Raw genomic sequence first — 17,380 nt, forward strand, 5'->3', positions numbered from 1 at the left:
AGAAGAGAAGGCTGCGTGGAGACCTCAGAGCAGCCTTCCAGTATCTGAAGGGGGCCTATAGGGATGCTGGGGAGGGACTCTTCAGTAGGAATTGTAATGACAGGACAAGGGGTAATGGGTTAAAACTTAAACAGGGGAAGTTTAGATTGGATATAAGGAAGAAGTTCTTTACTGTGATGGTGGTGAGGCACTGGAATGGGTTGCCCAGGGAGGCTGTGAATGCTCCATCCCTGGCAGTGTTCAAGGCCAGGTTGGATGAAGCCTTAGGTGAGATGGTTTAGGGTGAGGTGTCCCTGCCCATGGCAGGGGGTTGGAACTGGATGAACTTAAGGTCCTTTCCAACCCTAACTATTCTGTGATTCTATTTTTAGCGCTCAGTTTTGAAAAAAAGAAACAAACAAAACCAACAAAAAAAAAACCTTGCAAAGTTCTGTTGTGTTTTTTTTTTAATCAAACATATTCAAAAAGGAGACTTTTGGGAAGCCAGGCGAGGAATCAAGAGAACCGGTGGCCAGGAAGGAAACCTCTGCCACTGCCCAGGCACAGCACAGCAGGACAAGCCAGTGCTGGTGCAGTGGTGGCAGTGCCAGCCGTGGTGGCAGTGCCAGCCCTGCCCTCACTTCTGCCAGTCCTGGGGGTGTCAGCGTGTGAGCCTGGGGTGACTCAGGCAACGTGAGACAAGCGGGCTCACCTTGGCCTGGGGGGGAATGTCTGGCATCTCACCTCCTCCAAAGCTGCTGCAGCGGGAGGCGTTGAGCCCAGCAACCCACCAACCGCAGCCATGAGAGCGGAGCTGGGGGTGGGAGTGATGAAAGTGGGGCAGTGAAAGGCACCCACAGACAGCGGGATGCCGACACGCCCGGTGGCTTGGTTTCCGACTTGGGTCCGCACCCAGGTGAAGACAAAGAGCCCGAGCAGGAATTTGACTGCGGGCTGGTGTCTCGTCAAGCCGTTGTCATACCACCTCGTCTGGGGTGTGTGTGGCTCATGGGAAACTTCCAGCCAGATCACCCAGCACCCCACACCTTCCACCCAGGCAACAGCTGCCCCACACCTCCCTAATCCCCCAAGATGCTCCGTGCTAGCTCTGCATCCCCAGACCCTCCTCACCAGCAGCTTTTCCCAACACCTTTCCCCTCTCCCTGGCTCCAGACAGGCAGCTCCCTGATGCAGCCGTAATATTTCTGGTATTTCTGATGTGTCTTTGCCCCAAGCGAGCTGGGGACCTTCCAGTTCTCCTGTTCCCGGTGCAGTTAGTCAAGAAACACAGCCCTGTCATCAGGGCCTCAAGTGGAGTCACAAACCAGCTCCCCAGGGAGTGCCCTGCCACAGGCGCAAGACCACTACTCAGTGCCTAGCCTGTCTCTGCTCAAGGCTGCAATGATGCTAAGGGATTTCAGAGGATTTTAGGCCTTTCTTGTGTCTTTCCTAACCAGAGAAAATGAAGAGGTACTTAAGAATCTGCTGTTTATATTGAAAGCTAAAATCCCTTTAGAATTTAATCTCCCGGTGATGGATTTAAAACTGTTACAGGCAGTCAAGTTCTTTTCCTATCATGGGAGCTGTGATAACTCTTTGAAGAGGGATTTTATTGCAAACAAGGTATTTGTCCCTGAGGCCCCATCATGGAATGTCCATATCTGGTTGTGGGCGATAGGGAGGGAAGGTTCCACAGGGGGCATTCCCACATTGTGCCAAACAGAGGGCATGTGATGGTACCTGGGGGTGCATGCCAGTGAGAGCATCACTGTGAGGACGAGACCTTTGCTCTGCCTGAGGCCTCACACGATGCTGGCTCCTCAGGGATCCCTGGGTGATGCTCAGCGGGGATGCAGCATTGGTGAGGGGAGCTACCCAGCAGGATGCTCTGGATGCCTGGCTGGGGATCTGCACTCCCTCTAATGTAAAACAATCAGTTTGCTTAACCGAATGCAATTACAAAAATAACCCCCTTTATTTCCAACATAAAGGGAATGGCTAAAAGACCAGGCCCGCAGCAGGGCAGCACCCCCAGCACCACTGAATCAGCCCTGGCTTAGTGCAAGCAACCACCACCCTCTGAATCACCATCCTGGTGCTTGCTGGTGCTGGCTCCACCACCCCAGCTCCCATCCTGGCAGGGCTGACACGATTCCCACTTCCATGTAAAAGCTGGTAAGATTATTCACTGTGGCCATCATGCTGCAGACACCACACATGCCCACAGGGGAGGAAGGAAGGACTGAGATTACTTTGACATAATGGGAAAGGAAGCAAAGGAAGAGGGATGGAGACAGACCCACAGGGGCAGGTCACAGATCAGGCTGTACCTACTGCACCACCCCACAGAGCCCACATTGACCTGAAGCAGGCAAAGGATGCTACTTGCCATTACCACAGTGTCCCACCTCTCTGATGGGTCCTCCATGTCCCTACCACCATGATCCTGACAACGGCCACTGAGGGTGGAGAAAAACACAAACATATGGAAGGATGGAGGGGAGTAAGCACTTATCCAGCCCTCCATCCCAAACCACCCCCATCATCTTGCAATGAAACGCTGCTTCCCCTTGCCCCGCCAGAACCCCACAAGCTGGGGAGATGCAGGCACACTTCTGTGTGTGCTTGTAGCATCTCAGCGAGCATCCCCACCAGTACTGACAGCTAAGCCTGGAGACGAGCTCTCACCCCTCCTCAGCAATAAACCTGCCGGCAGGAGTCACTGACCTTGTCCCCATCTTTCAGCTGCTGTTTCAGGAGACTGAGAAGGGAGACACAAGGTCACTGTCTCTCGCCCGGCAGCAGCTGAGTGGCCGTTTCATCACCAAGGAATAGGCTGGTGCTGAAGAACGCCTTGGCCAGGGGAGAGGAGCTGACAGACAGGCAGAGGGCTGTGAAAGCAGGGAGCTGCAAGAAAGCTGAGACCCTTTGTATTTATCCAAAGACCTCTTTTAAGTTCCTGCCCCATGGGGGGCCCTGGCACACCCCAGCCAGGGGCACAGAGGGTCTGTCTCCACATAGCTCCTTCCCCTGCCTTGAAAAGGCAGCTCGAGCCCCAGCCGCCTCCTTTTTCCCTGAGCCTAGGCATTGGAGCTTCCCATCGGGAAGCTGCCTTGCTATCATGCATCTGTCTTGCTGGAAACCCGCTGGAATGACGTGCTCAGGAGACCTGTCAGATTTGGTTAAAATTAGCCAGTGGACTCAGAGTTATTACCGGGGGACAGATGGATGCTCGCACACACACTGAGCCGGCGGCACGTGCCCAGCAGCTCGGGGAAACCAAGCTCCGATAGCCATGGCGAGGCTGTGCTTGGAGAGGACACAGGACCAGAGGCCGAGCAGGGACTGTGAGACATGCCAGGGTGAGCTTGGCAGATGGTGTCTGTGGCAGAAGGGCTGGAAATTGGGCTAAAATTTGTCCGGGGGGGGGGGGGGCAGCTGGCCCCGAGCCGGCCTGACAGTGCACTGTGCTGATGCTTTCTCCTGCCAGAGGAGCAGAGGGCAAGCCCCGCTGCGGAAGATGCTCCTGAAATCCTTCCTAAAGAAGCAGGAGAGGGTAAGCAGCAACAGTCCCAGCCTGGCAGCCTTTTAGCAAAGAAAAAAATGTTCAGCAAAAAAGCTTGTCGTTTGATAACAACTGCAAGAGATTGTAATCTTCTCCTGCTTCCTCATGGCCGGCTGCAGGATCAGGAAGAACAAAAGCCCATGTGCAGGCAGTGCCCCAGGCTGGGCAGTGTGTCCCAATCATCATCCTCTCGAGGAGATGAGAAAAGCTGCGTGGGAGGCACAAGGGAAGAAGCAGAGAGACAAGACAGAGCCCCCTCCCAGAGCGGTGCAAGCTGGAAAACCTCATTTCTGCAGGGTTCTGTGCTGGTGCTGCTGAAAATCCCAACCACGCTCCCAATACAGGGTGCCAGGACTCAGCACCCTGGGATACAGGTCAGGCTTTGCATCAGATGGTGAATTTTCTCCTTGGCCAGGCCCTCATGCTCTCACTGTACACTGGCCTGTCACTAAGCCTGTATCCACCCCTGCCAGCAGCATCCATGGTCCCCGGCACAGGTACCTGTTTCACACTGCCTGGCTGTTGATATCACCAGAGCCCATCAGGCACTCTCCTGGCAGGTCCTACACCCCATTCCCTCACAGGCAGATAATTACCATCTCTCAGACTCGGCTGTAATGAGCCCAGGTGCTCATTTCCCATCCAAGCAATTTACTCAGCAGGTCCTCCAGCGAAAGTGGAGTCCCACCGAAGGGCCTGGGAGAGCGGCTGTGCCTATGATGGATGCGCAGGACATCTGAGCAAAATTATCTCCTCAAGGGGGAAGTGAAACAACAGATAAGGGAAAAGCTGGGAGCAAAGGGAAGAGACAAAGAAAAGAAAGGGGGAAATGCAGCCCGGGTGGTGAAGGAAAGGGAAAGCAGGTGGGGCTCTAACAGATGTTATTCTGCGAGTTCCCTGTGTCTGAGCCCTCCAGCCCCTTAGCAAGTGTGGTGCAAACCAGCATCCGAGTCAACACAGGCTATGTGCCTCTAGAAATTCCAGCAACTAACGAGCTACAAGTAGTATCAAAACACAAACAGGGGAACTCAAAGGAAAACATGTTCAGAAGCATGGGACAAGGAGCATAGCCAGGGTCCCCAGAAAGAGAAAAGGGGAGCCTGGAGCTGGCACTGGCTGTGTAGGCACACTGATGCACTGCACGACGCAGCTGTGGGTGACTTTCACAGCTCTCAAGGAGGGAAACAGGGTTTTGGAGAAGCAGGAGGACCAGTGCACAGCTCTGTGCACTGGAAGCTGCCCATCTTCCAGCCCAGCACTCACTGCAGTCTAGGGGCTGGGGGGGAATCAAACTCAGCCAGGGCCCAGCTAATCATTTTGATCTCAGCTGCCCTCAGATGGGGTTTGTGCAGGGCAGGATGAGTTTATTGACATCTATGAGCTCTGCAAGACATCGCGTGGTGGAGGCACCCCAACAGCACCTGCAAGACTTTGGAAGTGAGTAGAGGGGAAATATTACTTAGGAATAGCATCTGGCTTCAACCTTGACATCATGCCGCTCAGAATCTCAAAACACCCTTTCACATGCCCCATCCTTCCTCCATTGCTGAGCAGAGGGCAGGGTAGGTGATTCTGCCATGCTGCACAGCAAGGGTGTTTGCACGTTTCTGACCCCTGACACAGGGTTCAGCCCCTGGGCAGAAGCAGGCATCTCACCTGGCACAGGCTCCTGTGGCTGCAGTCCTGCACAGCGAGCACCCAAGGGCTGGACTGCCCTGTGCAGGCAGCACGAGCTGGCTCCCAGCCCCGGGCTCCATGCACAGCTACTACCGGTGTAGGGGCTGGTACAGTAAGAACATAATTCACATGAAGAGCAAATCGCCTCCCTCCAGATCCTTCAATCTGACAGATCAGACACTGAAATTCCTGTTGAAACACCCTTTGCTTGCTGGGCTTAATGTTCAGCTGCACAAACTCCTCCAGAACCCCACTGAGCTCCCGCCTGGACACAGCCAGTGTCCTGGTCCCCAGCTGCTGCATCCCCATCTCCAGGAGCTGCTCCACACTGTCACCCATCAGAAGGTCAGAAACCTTTTCCTACTTTCCAGCTTAAACTAATTCTTCACTAATTTACAACCGCTTGATCTTGTGCTGATACTATCACTTAAGGTAAATGGTTTGTCTCCCTCTTTGGCATTTGTTCCCCCAGATATGTTTACAGAACCATTATATCCTCTCTCAGCCTCCGTTTGGCAGGGCTGAACAAACCACTCTCTTCTTCAACTGCCATCATCAAGCAGATATGGTAGATACAGAGCTTGAAATGAGCTATTTCAGCTACAGGCAGATGCTTTCAGCAGCCCAGTCTGAACAAGGTCAAGTCCAGAGCTGCTCCGAGCATCACGCTGCCCCTAATTCTTCTCTTCACGTTTACCTCATTTGCAACTGGGCATCCAACCCAAATAGAAACAACAAAAACACCCAGTTCAGTGTCCCTGGTCCCATGAAATGTTTTTTTTTCCCCTGTGACTGTGTTGCAGAATGAGGGGTCTGGGGTTAACAGGGAGAGAGCAGTAGCTGGGGAGGGCCAGACAGAAATAAAACACTATTAAAAACCCCCAAATGACCTGAAAGTTAAGGGAGGGAAAACGTAATAAATTAAACGTAAATCTATTTTTGTTTACATCTGTTCAGATCCTTTAAGGAGCTTTAGGACAGCTGTTTCTAGATCGCATTTAATCTTGATGTTATTGTAATGAGCTAAGTCTTGGGGTCTGAGCTGATTGTCTCTCCAGGCAGATTCTTGAGTACCAGTGAAAATGCTGCTCCCAGCCAGGGGTGACCTTCCCCAGCTCCCACCTTGGTGTGTGAGGAGACTGGGGGCCCCACAGTATTCCCAGGACCTTGGCAAACACCACCACTGAGCATAACTGGGACCCTGGGGAGCCACTGGCAGGGAGCAAGGGCTTTCAGTGGCTGCAGAGCCCCCAGGACAAGGGTGCAGTGGGATCCACCATGCCAAGGTGTGGGAAGTGGGGAAGCAGAGCTGCAGCTCGGGGGTCCTGATGGGAGCTGCAGCCCCACCATCACCAGACACCAGCTCCTGGCGGGCAGGGAGGTGAAGGCGAGGCTTGCCCCAGCTTGCACACCCAGCACACTGCCGAGAGGGACCCAAAGCTGAGCCCCCATCCGAGCCATGCTTCCCCTCCTCCTGCTGCTCCCCATCACCCCTCCTGGGCCTGAGAGCGGCCGCTCCTCTGATTTCCTCTCACCCCAAGTTGTCACGTCCCCCTTTTCCTCTTCATCTCTTCCCCCTGCTTGCTGGCATGGTTATTACTCTGACATTAGAGGCTTTGTTTTTAATTTCCTAAATTACAGCATAATTTAGGCTAATTATTGCTTTGTCCCTCTGATCTTATTAAACCTTTAATCCCTCGGTGATTCCCCACCCAGAGCAAAGTCTGCTTTTCTCACATTCATTCCTGCACTGGGTCTGCTCTTGCCTCTTGCCCGAGGCAGCCTCACCTCCAAAAGAGGCTGCAGATGCCCCAACTCCTCACTCCCCAGCTCCCCTGTCTTCCAGGGCCATTGGAAGCCCTTCTGCAGGCAGAGAGGGCTTAGCACAAACCACAAAGCACCACAAGAAGGATATGCTACCCTGGCCAATATCTTCATCAATGTAGTTACAAACTTTCCCAGCTTTTATCTAGCACAGTGTTGTCCAGTTACCTTTTGATCTTCGGTTCCTAAGAAGCCACACGTCCCACCGAGAGCTGCAGAGCTCTCTGCAGAGCAGAGTAGCTCATAACAATAGACAGCCACAGAAACAACCTCCCTCTCCTCGCCAAGCCTATTGATGGCTTTTAATTACCAGCTTCTGCCACCCACCCAACTATTAACGACTTCCCATTTGCAGCCCCAAAGCCTGGAAGGCTCCTGGAGGCACCACCTCCCCAAGCAACCCCAAGGCTGCTACTCACTGTGATGTGCAGTGTGTCACCCATCCCTCCTTACTCTGCAGCCACCCAAGCTGCTGCTTCCCGCAGAGGAGCCTTTGACAGAGCCTAGCACAAGGGAAAGAACCTCACCTTGGTAGCTGGGGGAGTCCTTGCTCCCCCAAAACAGTGCATGTCCTGGGTCCTTGGGTGCATTCAGCATCTGTGGGGTGTTTAGCAGCAGAGATGTGCATGGAGCAAATCACTGCGGGAGACAGCAGGGGCTGGTACAGGGGGGTCTGTGTCCTCAGTGGGTGCTCAGCACACTTCTCCCACCTCCCAGCTGTGCAGAGCACCATCACAAAGCGTCTTCTTATGCCAGGACTCCTGCCCAGCAGGGACCAAGCCAGGGCAGAGGGAGGTTCCCAGGGATGGGGAAACAGGGACATGCCAGGAATGAGCGTGTGGCAGCAGCAGGGGCCGCACCACTTAGGTGATGCACAAGGCGCCAGCTATGAAATACTCATGTTAATTTGCTTGGGCAAAACAGATTATAGAAATTTACTTTTTATAGCTACAAAGTTGAAGGATTTTCTGACCACAGGCTGCAAAAATCCCCTTAATGAAGCCCCACAGCTCTCCAGGGCTTTAGGAAGAGCTCTGGCCCTCAGCCCCCCTTCTCCACTTGAAGTATTGTTTCTGTCTTCAGTCTCCTGCCAAGAATCTCTTCAGCTCTGCAGCTGGATTTGATACAGGGGTGGGGAGAGGATCTTAATCACAGCAATAAAGAGAGGGAGAGAAGTTGTTCTGGGGGAGTCTTTCAAGGAGCAGGGTTTAAAGAGTCCCCGAGAGTGAAGGGTGCTCCAGATGCACTGCCCGAGCTGGGAAAGAAAAAACCAACCCACAGAAAAGCCAAACAAAACCTCTCCCAGGCCTTTTCTGCCTCTAATTTATCCAGTCCCCAGATTAAAAGTAGGTCATTAAAGTGACTGCAGGGAAGGGGGTAAGGGTAGCACTGCTCGTGTCAATTAGGCAATGGTAAATCATGGCCCTCAGCCGCGGCGGAGGCTCGTGCTGGCTGGAACGGAGCTGAATTCGTGTCCAGGTACAAGAGGTGCCGCAGCAGTACTGAGCCCCGGGACAAAGGGCAGTGAACACAGCATTGTGTGGCTGGAGATGCCACCCCTCCTGGGAGAACTGCTGCCAGCATCCACCACGAGTGATGGAGAGACAGCACTCAGCTGCCTCTGAGTGATGGAGGCAGGACAAGGATGCCAGGACCCGTGTTTGAGGATTTGATTGATGGCAAGGCTCCGGAGAGAGCTGGGAATGCTGCTGCTGGCTTCACACCTCCTGCTCCAGCACCGCTCCCATGGGAGCCATGGTGTGCCTGGGCAATTCCAGAGCCCCCACAAACTGACCTGTGGGCTTTGCTTCTTTCATCCCATCCTTTCCCCGACTCGTGCAGATTGAAGGTGGCAAGAAGAAAAGCCTGGTGTAAATGAACACGGGGAAGCAGGCAGGTCTGCAAGCAGCACAGGTTCTGCTCCCATCCTCAGGGCATGAATCGAAGCATCGCCAGAGGCAAGCGGTGCGAGTGGGAGCGGTGGCCAACGTGCTGGTGCTCCAGGAGCTCCTGCTGCAGTCCCTGCAAGTGTTTCCAATTACCACCTCCGGAGAGCCGGAGAGCGCTCTGCCGTACACCTGCAATTACCAGGCAAAGCGGCTGGGAGCGTGGAGGACAGCAGAGCTCGTGTTGCTCCCGACTCAGCACAAAGAAGCCCTTACATCAACTCGGCAGCCGACGTGCACAGAAGAGGGGAACAATTACATTTTTATTCTCTCGTTTCGGCACTTATTAACATTCCTTCACACGGCAGCCAAGGGCCGGGCCAGAACAGGCGGGAGCCATGGAGGGGATGGACAGGGAGGCAGATGTCAAGCTTGGTCCAAGCATCTGCCGACAGCCCCTGCGCTGGGCACGGTCCTCATGGAGCCACTGCCAGCATACCCTGGGAAGGGGGGTCCTGCTCCCTCCCACCCCCTGTGTACAACCGGGGAAGAAAACAGAGGTGGAAGGTTCAGTGCGGCCCTCCTGTCATCCCTACCTCTGCCCACAGCCTGCTGCTTCACACCCCTGCCTCCACAGAGGAATTGCTCCTCATGCCTTCTCTGCTCTCTTTCCAGTTCCCAGCAGATCTTTCCTCTGTAATGGGCCTGGGGACACAAAGGTTTCATTTGCTCACCATCGCTCACGCTGCCAGGAGCGCATGGCACCTTGGGAAGCTCCGTGCTGCTCCAACAAAAGCTGCCACATGGAATTGCAGGGCGGGATGCGTACAGTAAGAAACACAGGCTGTCCTCAGCAGGGTGGTTGGCACTGCCTTGTAATGATTTCCAGGTCAAATTAGCTCCTGCTCTTCGATAGGGCTGGTGGGCCGTTACCCAGGGCCAGCAGCGCCTGAACCCCAGGCTCAGCTGCCCCATGGCTGAGGCAACATCTTTGCTGAAAGCCCCTCTCCTGCCCCACAAAGCACTGGAGAAGCTGGGCTTCCTTCCCTGCAGCCATGCAATTGCTTTCTTCCAGCTCTGTGCATTGTCTGCTGTCATTTCCCTGTGTCCATCCTGCCCTGCAGGTCCTGGGCTGCCTCCTGCCCACAGTGGGAAGGGACCTGTGCTCCAAGCACCATCCATCCCAGGAGCAGCGTGCCCAGTGCTGGCTGGAGGGCAGAGTTAGAGGGTAGCAACAGAGCAGCGTGTGGCTGTACCACGTTCCCTATTGTCACAGAAGCTTCTGTGCTCCCAGCTCCAGGAGGGACTGTGATGTTTGTGCAGCTTGAAACAGCCAAGAGAGAATTTATTTCCTGTGGTCCCTGTGATGGGGAATGGCACCTTCCCCACAGGTGGCTTTCTGAGGCTGGAGAGCAGGGCCAGGGACTCAGTGGCAGCACATAGAGCATGCCACAGCTCTGCTTTTCCTGAGACGAGCATCCCCAAAGGGAGAGGAGAGCAGGGGATGTCAGCCTGAGCTCTCTGCTATAAATAATAAGAAAAGACCTGTTTGCCTCAGCCTGAAAAGGAAGTGCAAGTTGGAAGCCATCAGCTGTAGATCATGGAGCCCAGCTTCTTCGCAGAGCAGCAGGGAGTAGAGGAGAGGTTGAAATCTCCAGTAACACTGATTACACCAAGCACGAAGCTGCATGGGGCTCAGGACCTGTCACGATCTTCCAGGGGCTCTTCCAGATCTCTCGGCCTCCTCACCACGTGCCATGACGTGCTCTCAACCTGGGCTCCTGGTGAGCTGAGAGATCTGCTATGAAAGCACCTGGTTGGGGCTGCTGGGCCTCCAGTGGGACTTGGGGACCTCTCAGAGGTACAGCCTGGGAGCCGGACCCACTGGCAGAAGGACTGACAGCCCCGTGGTGTGGGCACGAGACATCAATGCAGGAGCATCCTGCCCATCACCTCGCACAAGGGATGTTGTTATCTCCATGCTTACAGGCTTGTCGAGCTCCCAGGCTGCTGGGGACATGGGGCAGCAATGTCCCACCGTCACTCACCTCCAACAGCCACCAGAATCCTCTGCCAAGGGGAAGATCAGCAGGGCTGCAGGCAGGGCTGTGTCCTTCCACACTGCTCCTCCCTTCTCACGCTCTCTTGAGGTAAGGGAGGGGAGGCTGGACTGTGGCAAAAGCAGGGTCACCCTGTCCAGGGGCACGATTGCCCCCACATCCCACCACTCCAGCAGTGGCAAGAAGAATCCACCCCTCCCTGTACCCCAGTTCACGTGCAAGAAGATGGACTGGGGAGAAGGGGCCCATCCTGCTCAGAGCCACGCTGACTCCCGTGGTCCTCCAGGTGGCCGAGCCGCCAGCCAAGGAGGATGCTGAGAGCTGCAGGACCCTTCTGTTCCTCCCGGAAAGAAACTGAAGCTTCACACCACGTGTGAGCATTTGGAGGCAGGGAAGAGGAGCGCTGCAGGGGCTCCCTGTGCCCACAGCACCCGGGGCTGTCCCCCTGTCCCTGCAGCGAGGGCCGCAGCCCCTTCCCATCACCGTTTCCATCCCTTGCCAGCTGATGTCTTGTCCTGGGGCCAGCGGGACAGAGCTGTGCTGCTGCCTCCAAGTAACATTTCATGCCTGCAGCTCAGCCAAGTCCAACCAGGCACTGGAGAGAGAGATCTTCTGCTGGCCACGAGCATCTCCCCCACTGCTCCAGCTCTCTGCATCACCCGCTTGACTCCTGCCATCAGCTTGTGGCTGGAGGAGAGCAGGTGTGAGGACAGGAAGGATGCAAAGGGCTGTAAAAGCTCTCCTGCACCTGGAATGACTCAGTGGCCTGTCTGCCCCCTGTGCCCAGGCACCCTAATCTGCTCTCGCCCGGCTCTGGGGCCCCTTTGGACCATCCCGACTGGCAGAGGAGAATTGTTCCTGGGCTCGGCAGGACCCAGCACACTGTCGGTGCTAACAATAGCGAGGAAGAGCTGGCTCCTGCTGGCGCCGCGAATCCTGGGCAGCCGGGCTCACCACCCACGGCACAAAAGCAATTAAAAGTTGCACACAGAGGCCACTGTGAAGAATGAGGGCACGTAGCCATGTCACTGCTGCAGCGTTCACGCCTGTCACACCAGAAGAGCCAGTCCCGGGGGACGCAGCTGGCCCAGAGTTGCTGGGAAGTGCTGGAGAGGTGCAGGGCTCAGGACTGGGCACCAGTCCTCAGCACAAGCCCCAGAAAGGGGCTTGTGTAATCCAGGCACAGGCAGAGCTTCCTCTTCCACCATCCCCTCCATCAGCCACAGCTCGGGTGCTCCCACCCCATAAGGCCAGTGACAGGCATTAGCATCCCCAAGGGAACCCCACGGAGAGGAGCAGCAAGCAAAGCAGCCAGCCCATCGCACACTGGATGCGGGAAGCGCTCCATGTCCCCCTGCCATGCAGCGCGCATGCAGCCTGGGCCCCATGGGCGGCTGTCCTTGGAGGGGGGCCCCGTTCCCTGCACCGCCGGTCCCCCGCTGCAGCCCATTGTATAACATGGCCGGGCCGTCAGGATGCATCTCGTCAGCTCGTGCGGCTGCGTCCCCCCGGGAGCCGGCGGCAGCAGCTGCCAGCACGCATTAGGCAGCGCTGCCTGCACCCGCCGAGGCGGGGAGGGTGCAAGCAGGGGCAGCGCAGGGAGAAGAGGGTCAGTCTGGGTGCACATGGGAGCCCCTCATCACCCGTCACCTACCCTGCCGCCCCTCAAGGAGAGAGGTTCACTCAGTGCTGGAGTGGGGCACAACCCTAAGGACCTACATCCCCATGGCCCCAATGCTTCCATCGCCAGCTCTGCTGATACAGCATCTTCCCAGCGGGGGTGACAGGCTGCTTGTCCTAACCCCCTGACCACCCTGGGAGTGAGGGCAGGACCAGCATCCCTCTGCCCCTGCTCACACCCTGCGCCCCAGAGGCTGAGCACTTGCCATCTGAGTGCTCCACCGGCACAGAGAGCACTCATCCCATCAACCCCAAAACACGCCTGTGGGAAGCGATGCTCCGAACCCCTTTTCCTGTTGGTGGGTTACACCAGGCAGTAATGTACCACGTCAGGAGGAAAACCCACTGCAACAGAGCTGTGAAAATAACTGATTTGGAGTTTCCTTCAGCAACCAAACAATAATAAACTCCAAATCATTCTGAGTAACACGGAGCAAACAAGAAACACCACAAAAGCAAACGCCATTGTCTCCACAAGGGTAAACAAGCAAACGGACATTAAACAGCCAAAGAAAAACCAAAGTTTATTTGGGGAAGGGAGACTTATCCTTTAAAAAAGGTTCCACGGAGCTTCACCTGATATCCCAGTTTTGACTCCAAAGGTAAAGCCAAAATATTTTAAATAAAAAATGTCAAATGAGATATTTTTATATTTAAAAAAATCCATTATTTTGGCCACGAACCCAGAATGTATGAATAGTTTAGGCCAGTCCAAAAACTGCATATTTTTGTCGAGCAAAGCATTTGTAGAAAATGTTTCACCCTGCCCTGCTAGAAACAAAAGCGGCCGCAGCAAAGACACTTCCATCCCCCCTGTAGTAAGGGGGGAGCTGGGCAAGAGACGCTCTGTGCTGAGCAGTGAGCCGGCTGTTCATAGCCCCTTGCATGTCCCCAGGCCAGGAGGTGGGAAGTGACATGGCAAAGGGGGCTGGTATATCCTTAATAGATGTGACTTATGCAGCAAAAGCATTTCTTTAAAGCCCTGCTGGCAGGGGAGGGAGGCGGGATGCAGAAGGGTCACTTCGCCCATGGCCAGTTTGCTTTCTGGTGCAGAAGATGAGAGCCAGCAGGAGGCAAGAGCCCCACAGAGACACCTTCACTGCCTCTTCCAGCTCTTCGGGTGACGCTGGGAGCACTCCCAGCTGCCTGGTCTTGCTCTGGAGCTCTGGCGAGATGAAGCCCACACAGGCAAACACCCTGCTCGCTCCTGCCAGCATCCCATCTGCAGCACCAGGAGGACCAGGGCTCCACAGGCTGCTGTGACACCCCAAAATGCCCAGCCTGGCTGGCCTTTGCAATGGGCTTTTGGCACCAGATTTTGACACTGCCTGAGATGCAGGAGGATGGAGCGGGGCCACCCCATCCACAGTGGGAACAGCCCTTGCGCTGAGTAGGGATGCTGCAAAGCAGGCAGCTAACCCACACCGGCTGCACATCACAGGCCTCCATCTTCCCTTGCTCTGCAAATCTGGCTCACCCTGGGGCTCATAAAACCCCCTCTGTGCACGCGGCTATGGTACAGCAGGATGAGGGGGGCACAGGCCAGCACACACCTCCCTGCCCACACCGCTCAGGCCACGCGGCGTGCATGGCTGCACTCCCTGAAAGGCTCTTTCTCTCCCATTCACACCAGCCACAGCAGGATTCGCCCTCCCTTCCGTGCACGCATCCAGGCTTGCATGCAAGCCAGCAGTGCCACAGGGAAGAGCAGAAGAAGCAGGGGTGTGGGCAGTGCCAAAGCATCTCACCAAGGCAGGACACACCAGAACACACGCTGCTGCTCCTGGGAAGCCTCTTTGGCTTCCTCCAAGCCCCCCATATCCCATCCCATCCCCAGCTGAATGATGGGGCTGACAACACACAAACTGCATTCATGGGTGGGAGCAAAGCCCTGCAGCCCCTCGCAGCCTGCACAGGGGTTTTGCTCCCACACACCCACCTTCAGCGGCTGGGACTGCCAGGGAAGGTGCAAAACCAACCATGGTAACACGTAGAACCCTGCACAGCGTGGATCACAAACCATCTTTCTGACCCCCAGGCTTTCCTGCCTTTGCTTGAGCTGCAAGTGAGATGCTTACTGCGTGGGCATTTCATCAGGGTGCAGGATGAGCCCCCCAGCCTCTGGCTGCCCTGCATCTCCAAGGCACCGCACACCCCATGGACACCCGTCCCTTTGCATGGCACCCCCAGCAAGGATGGCCGGGCTCATCTTTCCCTTTTATTAAGAGCTAATTATCCCTCTATTAGTTTGGGGAAGGATAGTGGCGATGCCTGTAAAACCAGCATTCATTAACCCTTTCACCCCAGCCTGGGATTAATTTCCTGCTGACCCCGTGCTGGGCGATGCGCGCCCAGGGGAGCGCGGCCGGCGCGCAGACAGTGGGGCTTTGTTCGGCTGCGGCTGTTGATGCAGTATCGCCTTACGTGTCGAACGCTCCAGCCCCACTCCCGGCGTCCAAGAGCAGCAAAGCCCAGCAGGCACCGGGATTATTATTGGAAGTCCGGGGAGGGCAAGGAGAGGTGTCAGGCTTTGGCAAGGCTGCGGCCGTGGGCTTGTGGGAGGGACCTCACTGTGGGGAGGGGAATGGGCAGAGCTGGGGCAGCAGTGGGACCCACACACCCCTCTGTGCCTGACCAGAGCTGCCTTCTCCCCCTGGGATAAAGCTCTGCCCTTCCCATGCATCTCCTCTTCCCTCACAGCTTTGCAGCTCAGCCCTCTTCATGATCCAGCCACTTGCTCCTCGAGCTTCCTCTCCCGGCTGGCCTGTTAAGAGCATAATTAATGGCCAACACCTTATTACGTTAAGCAGCAGGATGCCAAAGTTCATCACACATCTTCGTTATGAGCTGCTTTTTCATTTAGAGTCTGTCCAAGGTGATTGCCATCCTTGCAACATCCTGGGGCCCAGCAGAGTACCGGCACAGCACCGGCACAGCACTGGCTGGGCATTGGGTTGAGGTCACACATAAAGTGAAACAGGGATGCCCACAGGTAATGGCTGAAAACCCCTGGCTGGGGTGCCACTGGCATATGCCAAGATGTCTTCTTATGAGAGCATGCCAAGCAACTTCCTCCACTGCCCTGGCCCGTGCCATGTCCTCCACTCCCCATCACTGCTCGGGGCCGTCGCTGCTGCCAGGCATCATCTGGCATTTGTCCATCATATTCCTGATAGCTCCAAGGCAGTGAGGAAGATTCCCAAGGGTGTTGGTGGGTGATGCGGTACTGGCCTGCAACAGGCACAGGCAGCTCTGAGGTTCAGCGGTTGGGGATGCTGCAGTCACGGAGCTGGGTACCACTGCCCATGAGTGTGAGGTTCAGTGGTGGGAGAGCACAGCCCCTGGCTCCCACCCCTTGGCCAGCTCCAATGCCCACGGCTGCTCTTGCAAGAGCATCATCCCAGGGCAGCCAGGGAAACAGCACCTTCTTTGCTCGTGGAGAGGGACCCTCGCCCAGTGAAACCACAGGGGTCCCAGGGGGAAAGAGTCCTTTCCCAGGGGTAAAGAGGCCACAGGAAGCCACTGCCTCCCACTGCCTCCCAGGGCAAGCCCCCCAGCAGGGCAGCAGGAAGGGCAGCGCTGGGCACAAGCCACCTGCCAGCAGCCTGGGCAGTCCCGCCATGGGGCTGGGGCAGCAGGAAGCCTCCTGGCGCTTTGCTGTCATTAATGCAAAGCAAAATAAACCCCACAGGCAGCTGCCTCTGTGCTCCTGGCTCCGGCCAGCGACACGCTGCCATTTTACCCACCATTCACCTTCGCAGGTTTCCCCTGTATCCCTCCCCAGGGCCATACACACCACCACGGCTTTGCCTGGGTGTAAGGAGGAAGACGCTGGGGAGAGAAGGCAGAGGCATGTCCTCCTGCACCCCCTGAGCCTCCCATCTCCTGCCCCACACCTCAGGGCTGGACCCACCGAGCCCCTACAGCAGGATCTGGAGTTTTCCCACCCCACCCCAGACACCACTGGGGCATCTCCCCACGTGAGCTCCCCCTGTCCCCCGACCCGGGTGGAAGAGAACAAAGCTTCCACAGCCTTTCTGAATCGCCGGCTCTTCTTTCTTTCTGGCTCAGCTCCCTCACAAAGACCCCAGAGCCACAGCAAGAGCCAATTTCCAGCAGGAACCTGGCGCTGGGCTCACTCGGGAGGATTACACCAGGCTGCAGGAATTAGGGGGGAAGCCTGGCTGGAACTGAAGCCTCACTCAGCCCTTCCCAGCCAGACCAGGGCTTACAGGTCCAAGGCTGGAGGCAGTCGCTGTGACAGGGACAGGAGCTGTAGGAGACATTCCAGGCATCACCCCAAAGCACAGCAATTTGTCCTGGCTCTGACCAAATTGAATCCTTCTGTGCCGGGTGCTGGCCTTAGGGACACAGGAGGTGGCAGGAAAGGCTCACCCGTACCTCTCCATGGGGTGGGACTAAGCGATGGGTGCGCAGGTTGTGCCACCCCCCAGGATATGCCCATCCATGGTGCCCTGATTCCCCTACAGGGATGAGTGACTGCTATAGGGGCAGAGCCACAGAGCAACCAGATAAATGTGGTCCAGGCTGGTGGAGAGTCAGGATCCCCGGTTCCCAGGGTGGCCGCAGCGCTGACATTTCACATTTACCTCTCATCCTCCATCAAGACAAGAAGGAAAAGCTCTGTGTTTCCTTCAGACCCTGTTCCAGCAGCCGGGGGACCCTCTCCAAGGGTTGTATTTCAGTGA

The sequence above is a fragment of the Pezoporus flaviventris genome, unplaced genomic scaffold, assembly GCF_033815535.1.
Source record: "Pezoporus flaviventris isolate CSIRO_AGI_PZ_B2104156 unplaced genomic scaffold, CSIRO_AGI_Pfla_v1 ptg000005l, whole genome shotgun sequence".
NCBI classification, from domain to species: Eukaryota; Metazoa; Chordata; class Aves; order Psittaciformes; family Psittacidae; genus Pezoporus; species Pezoporus flaviventris.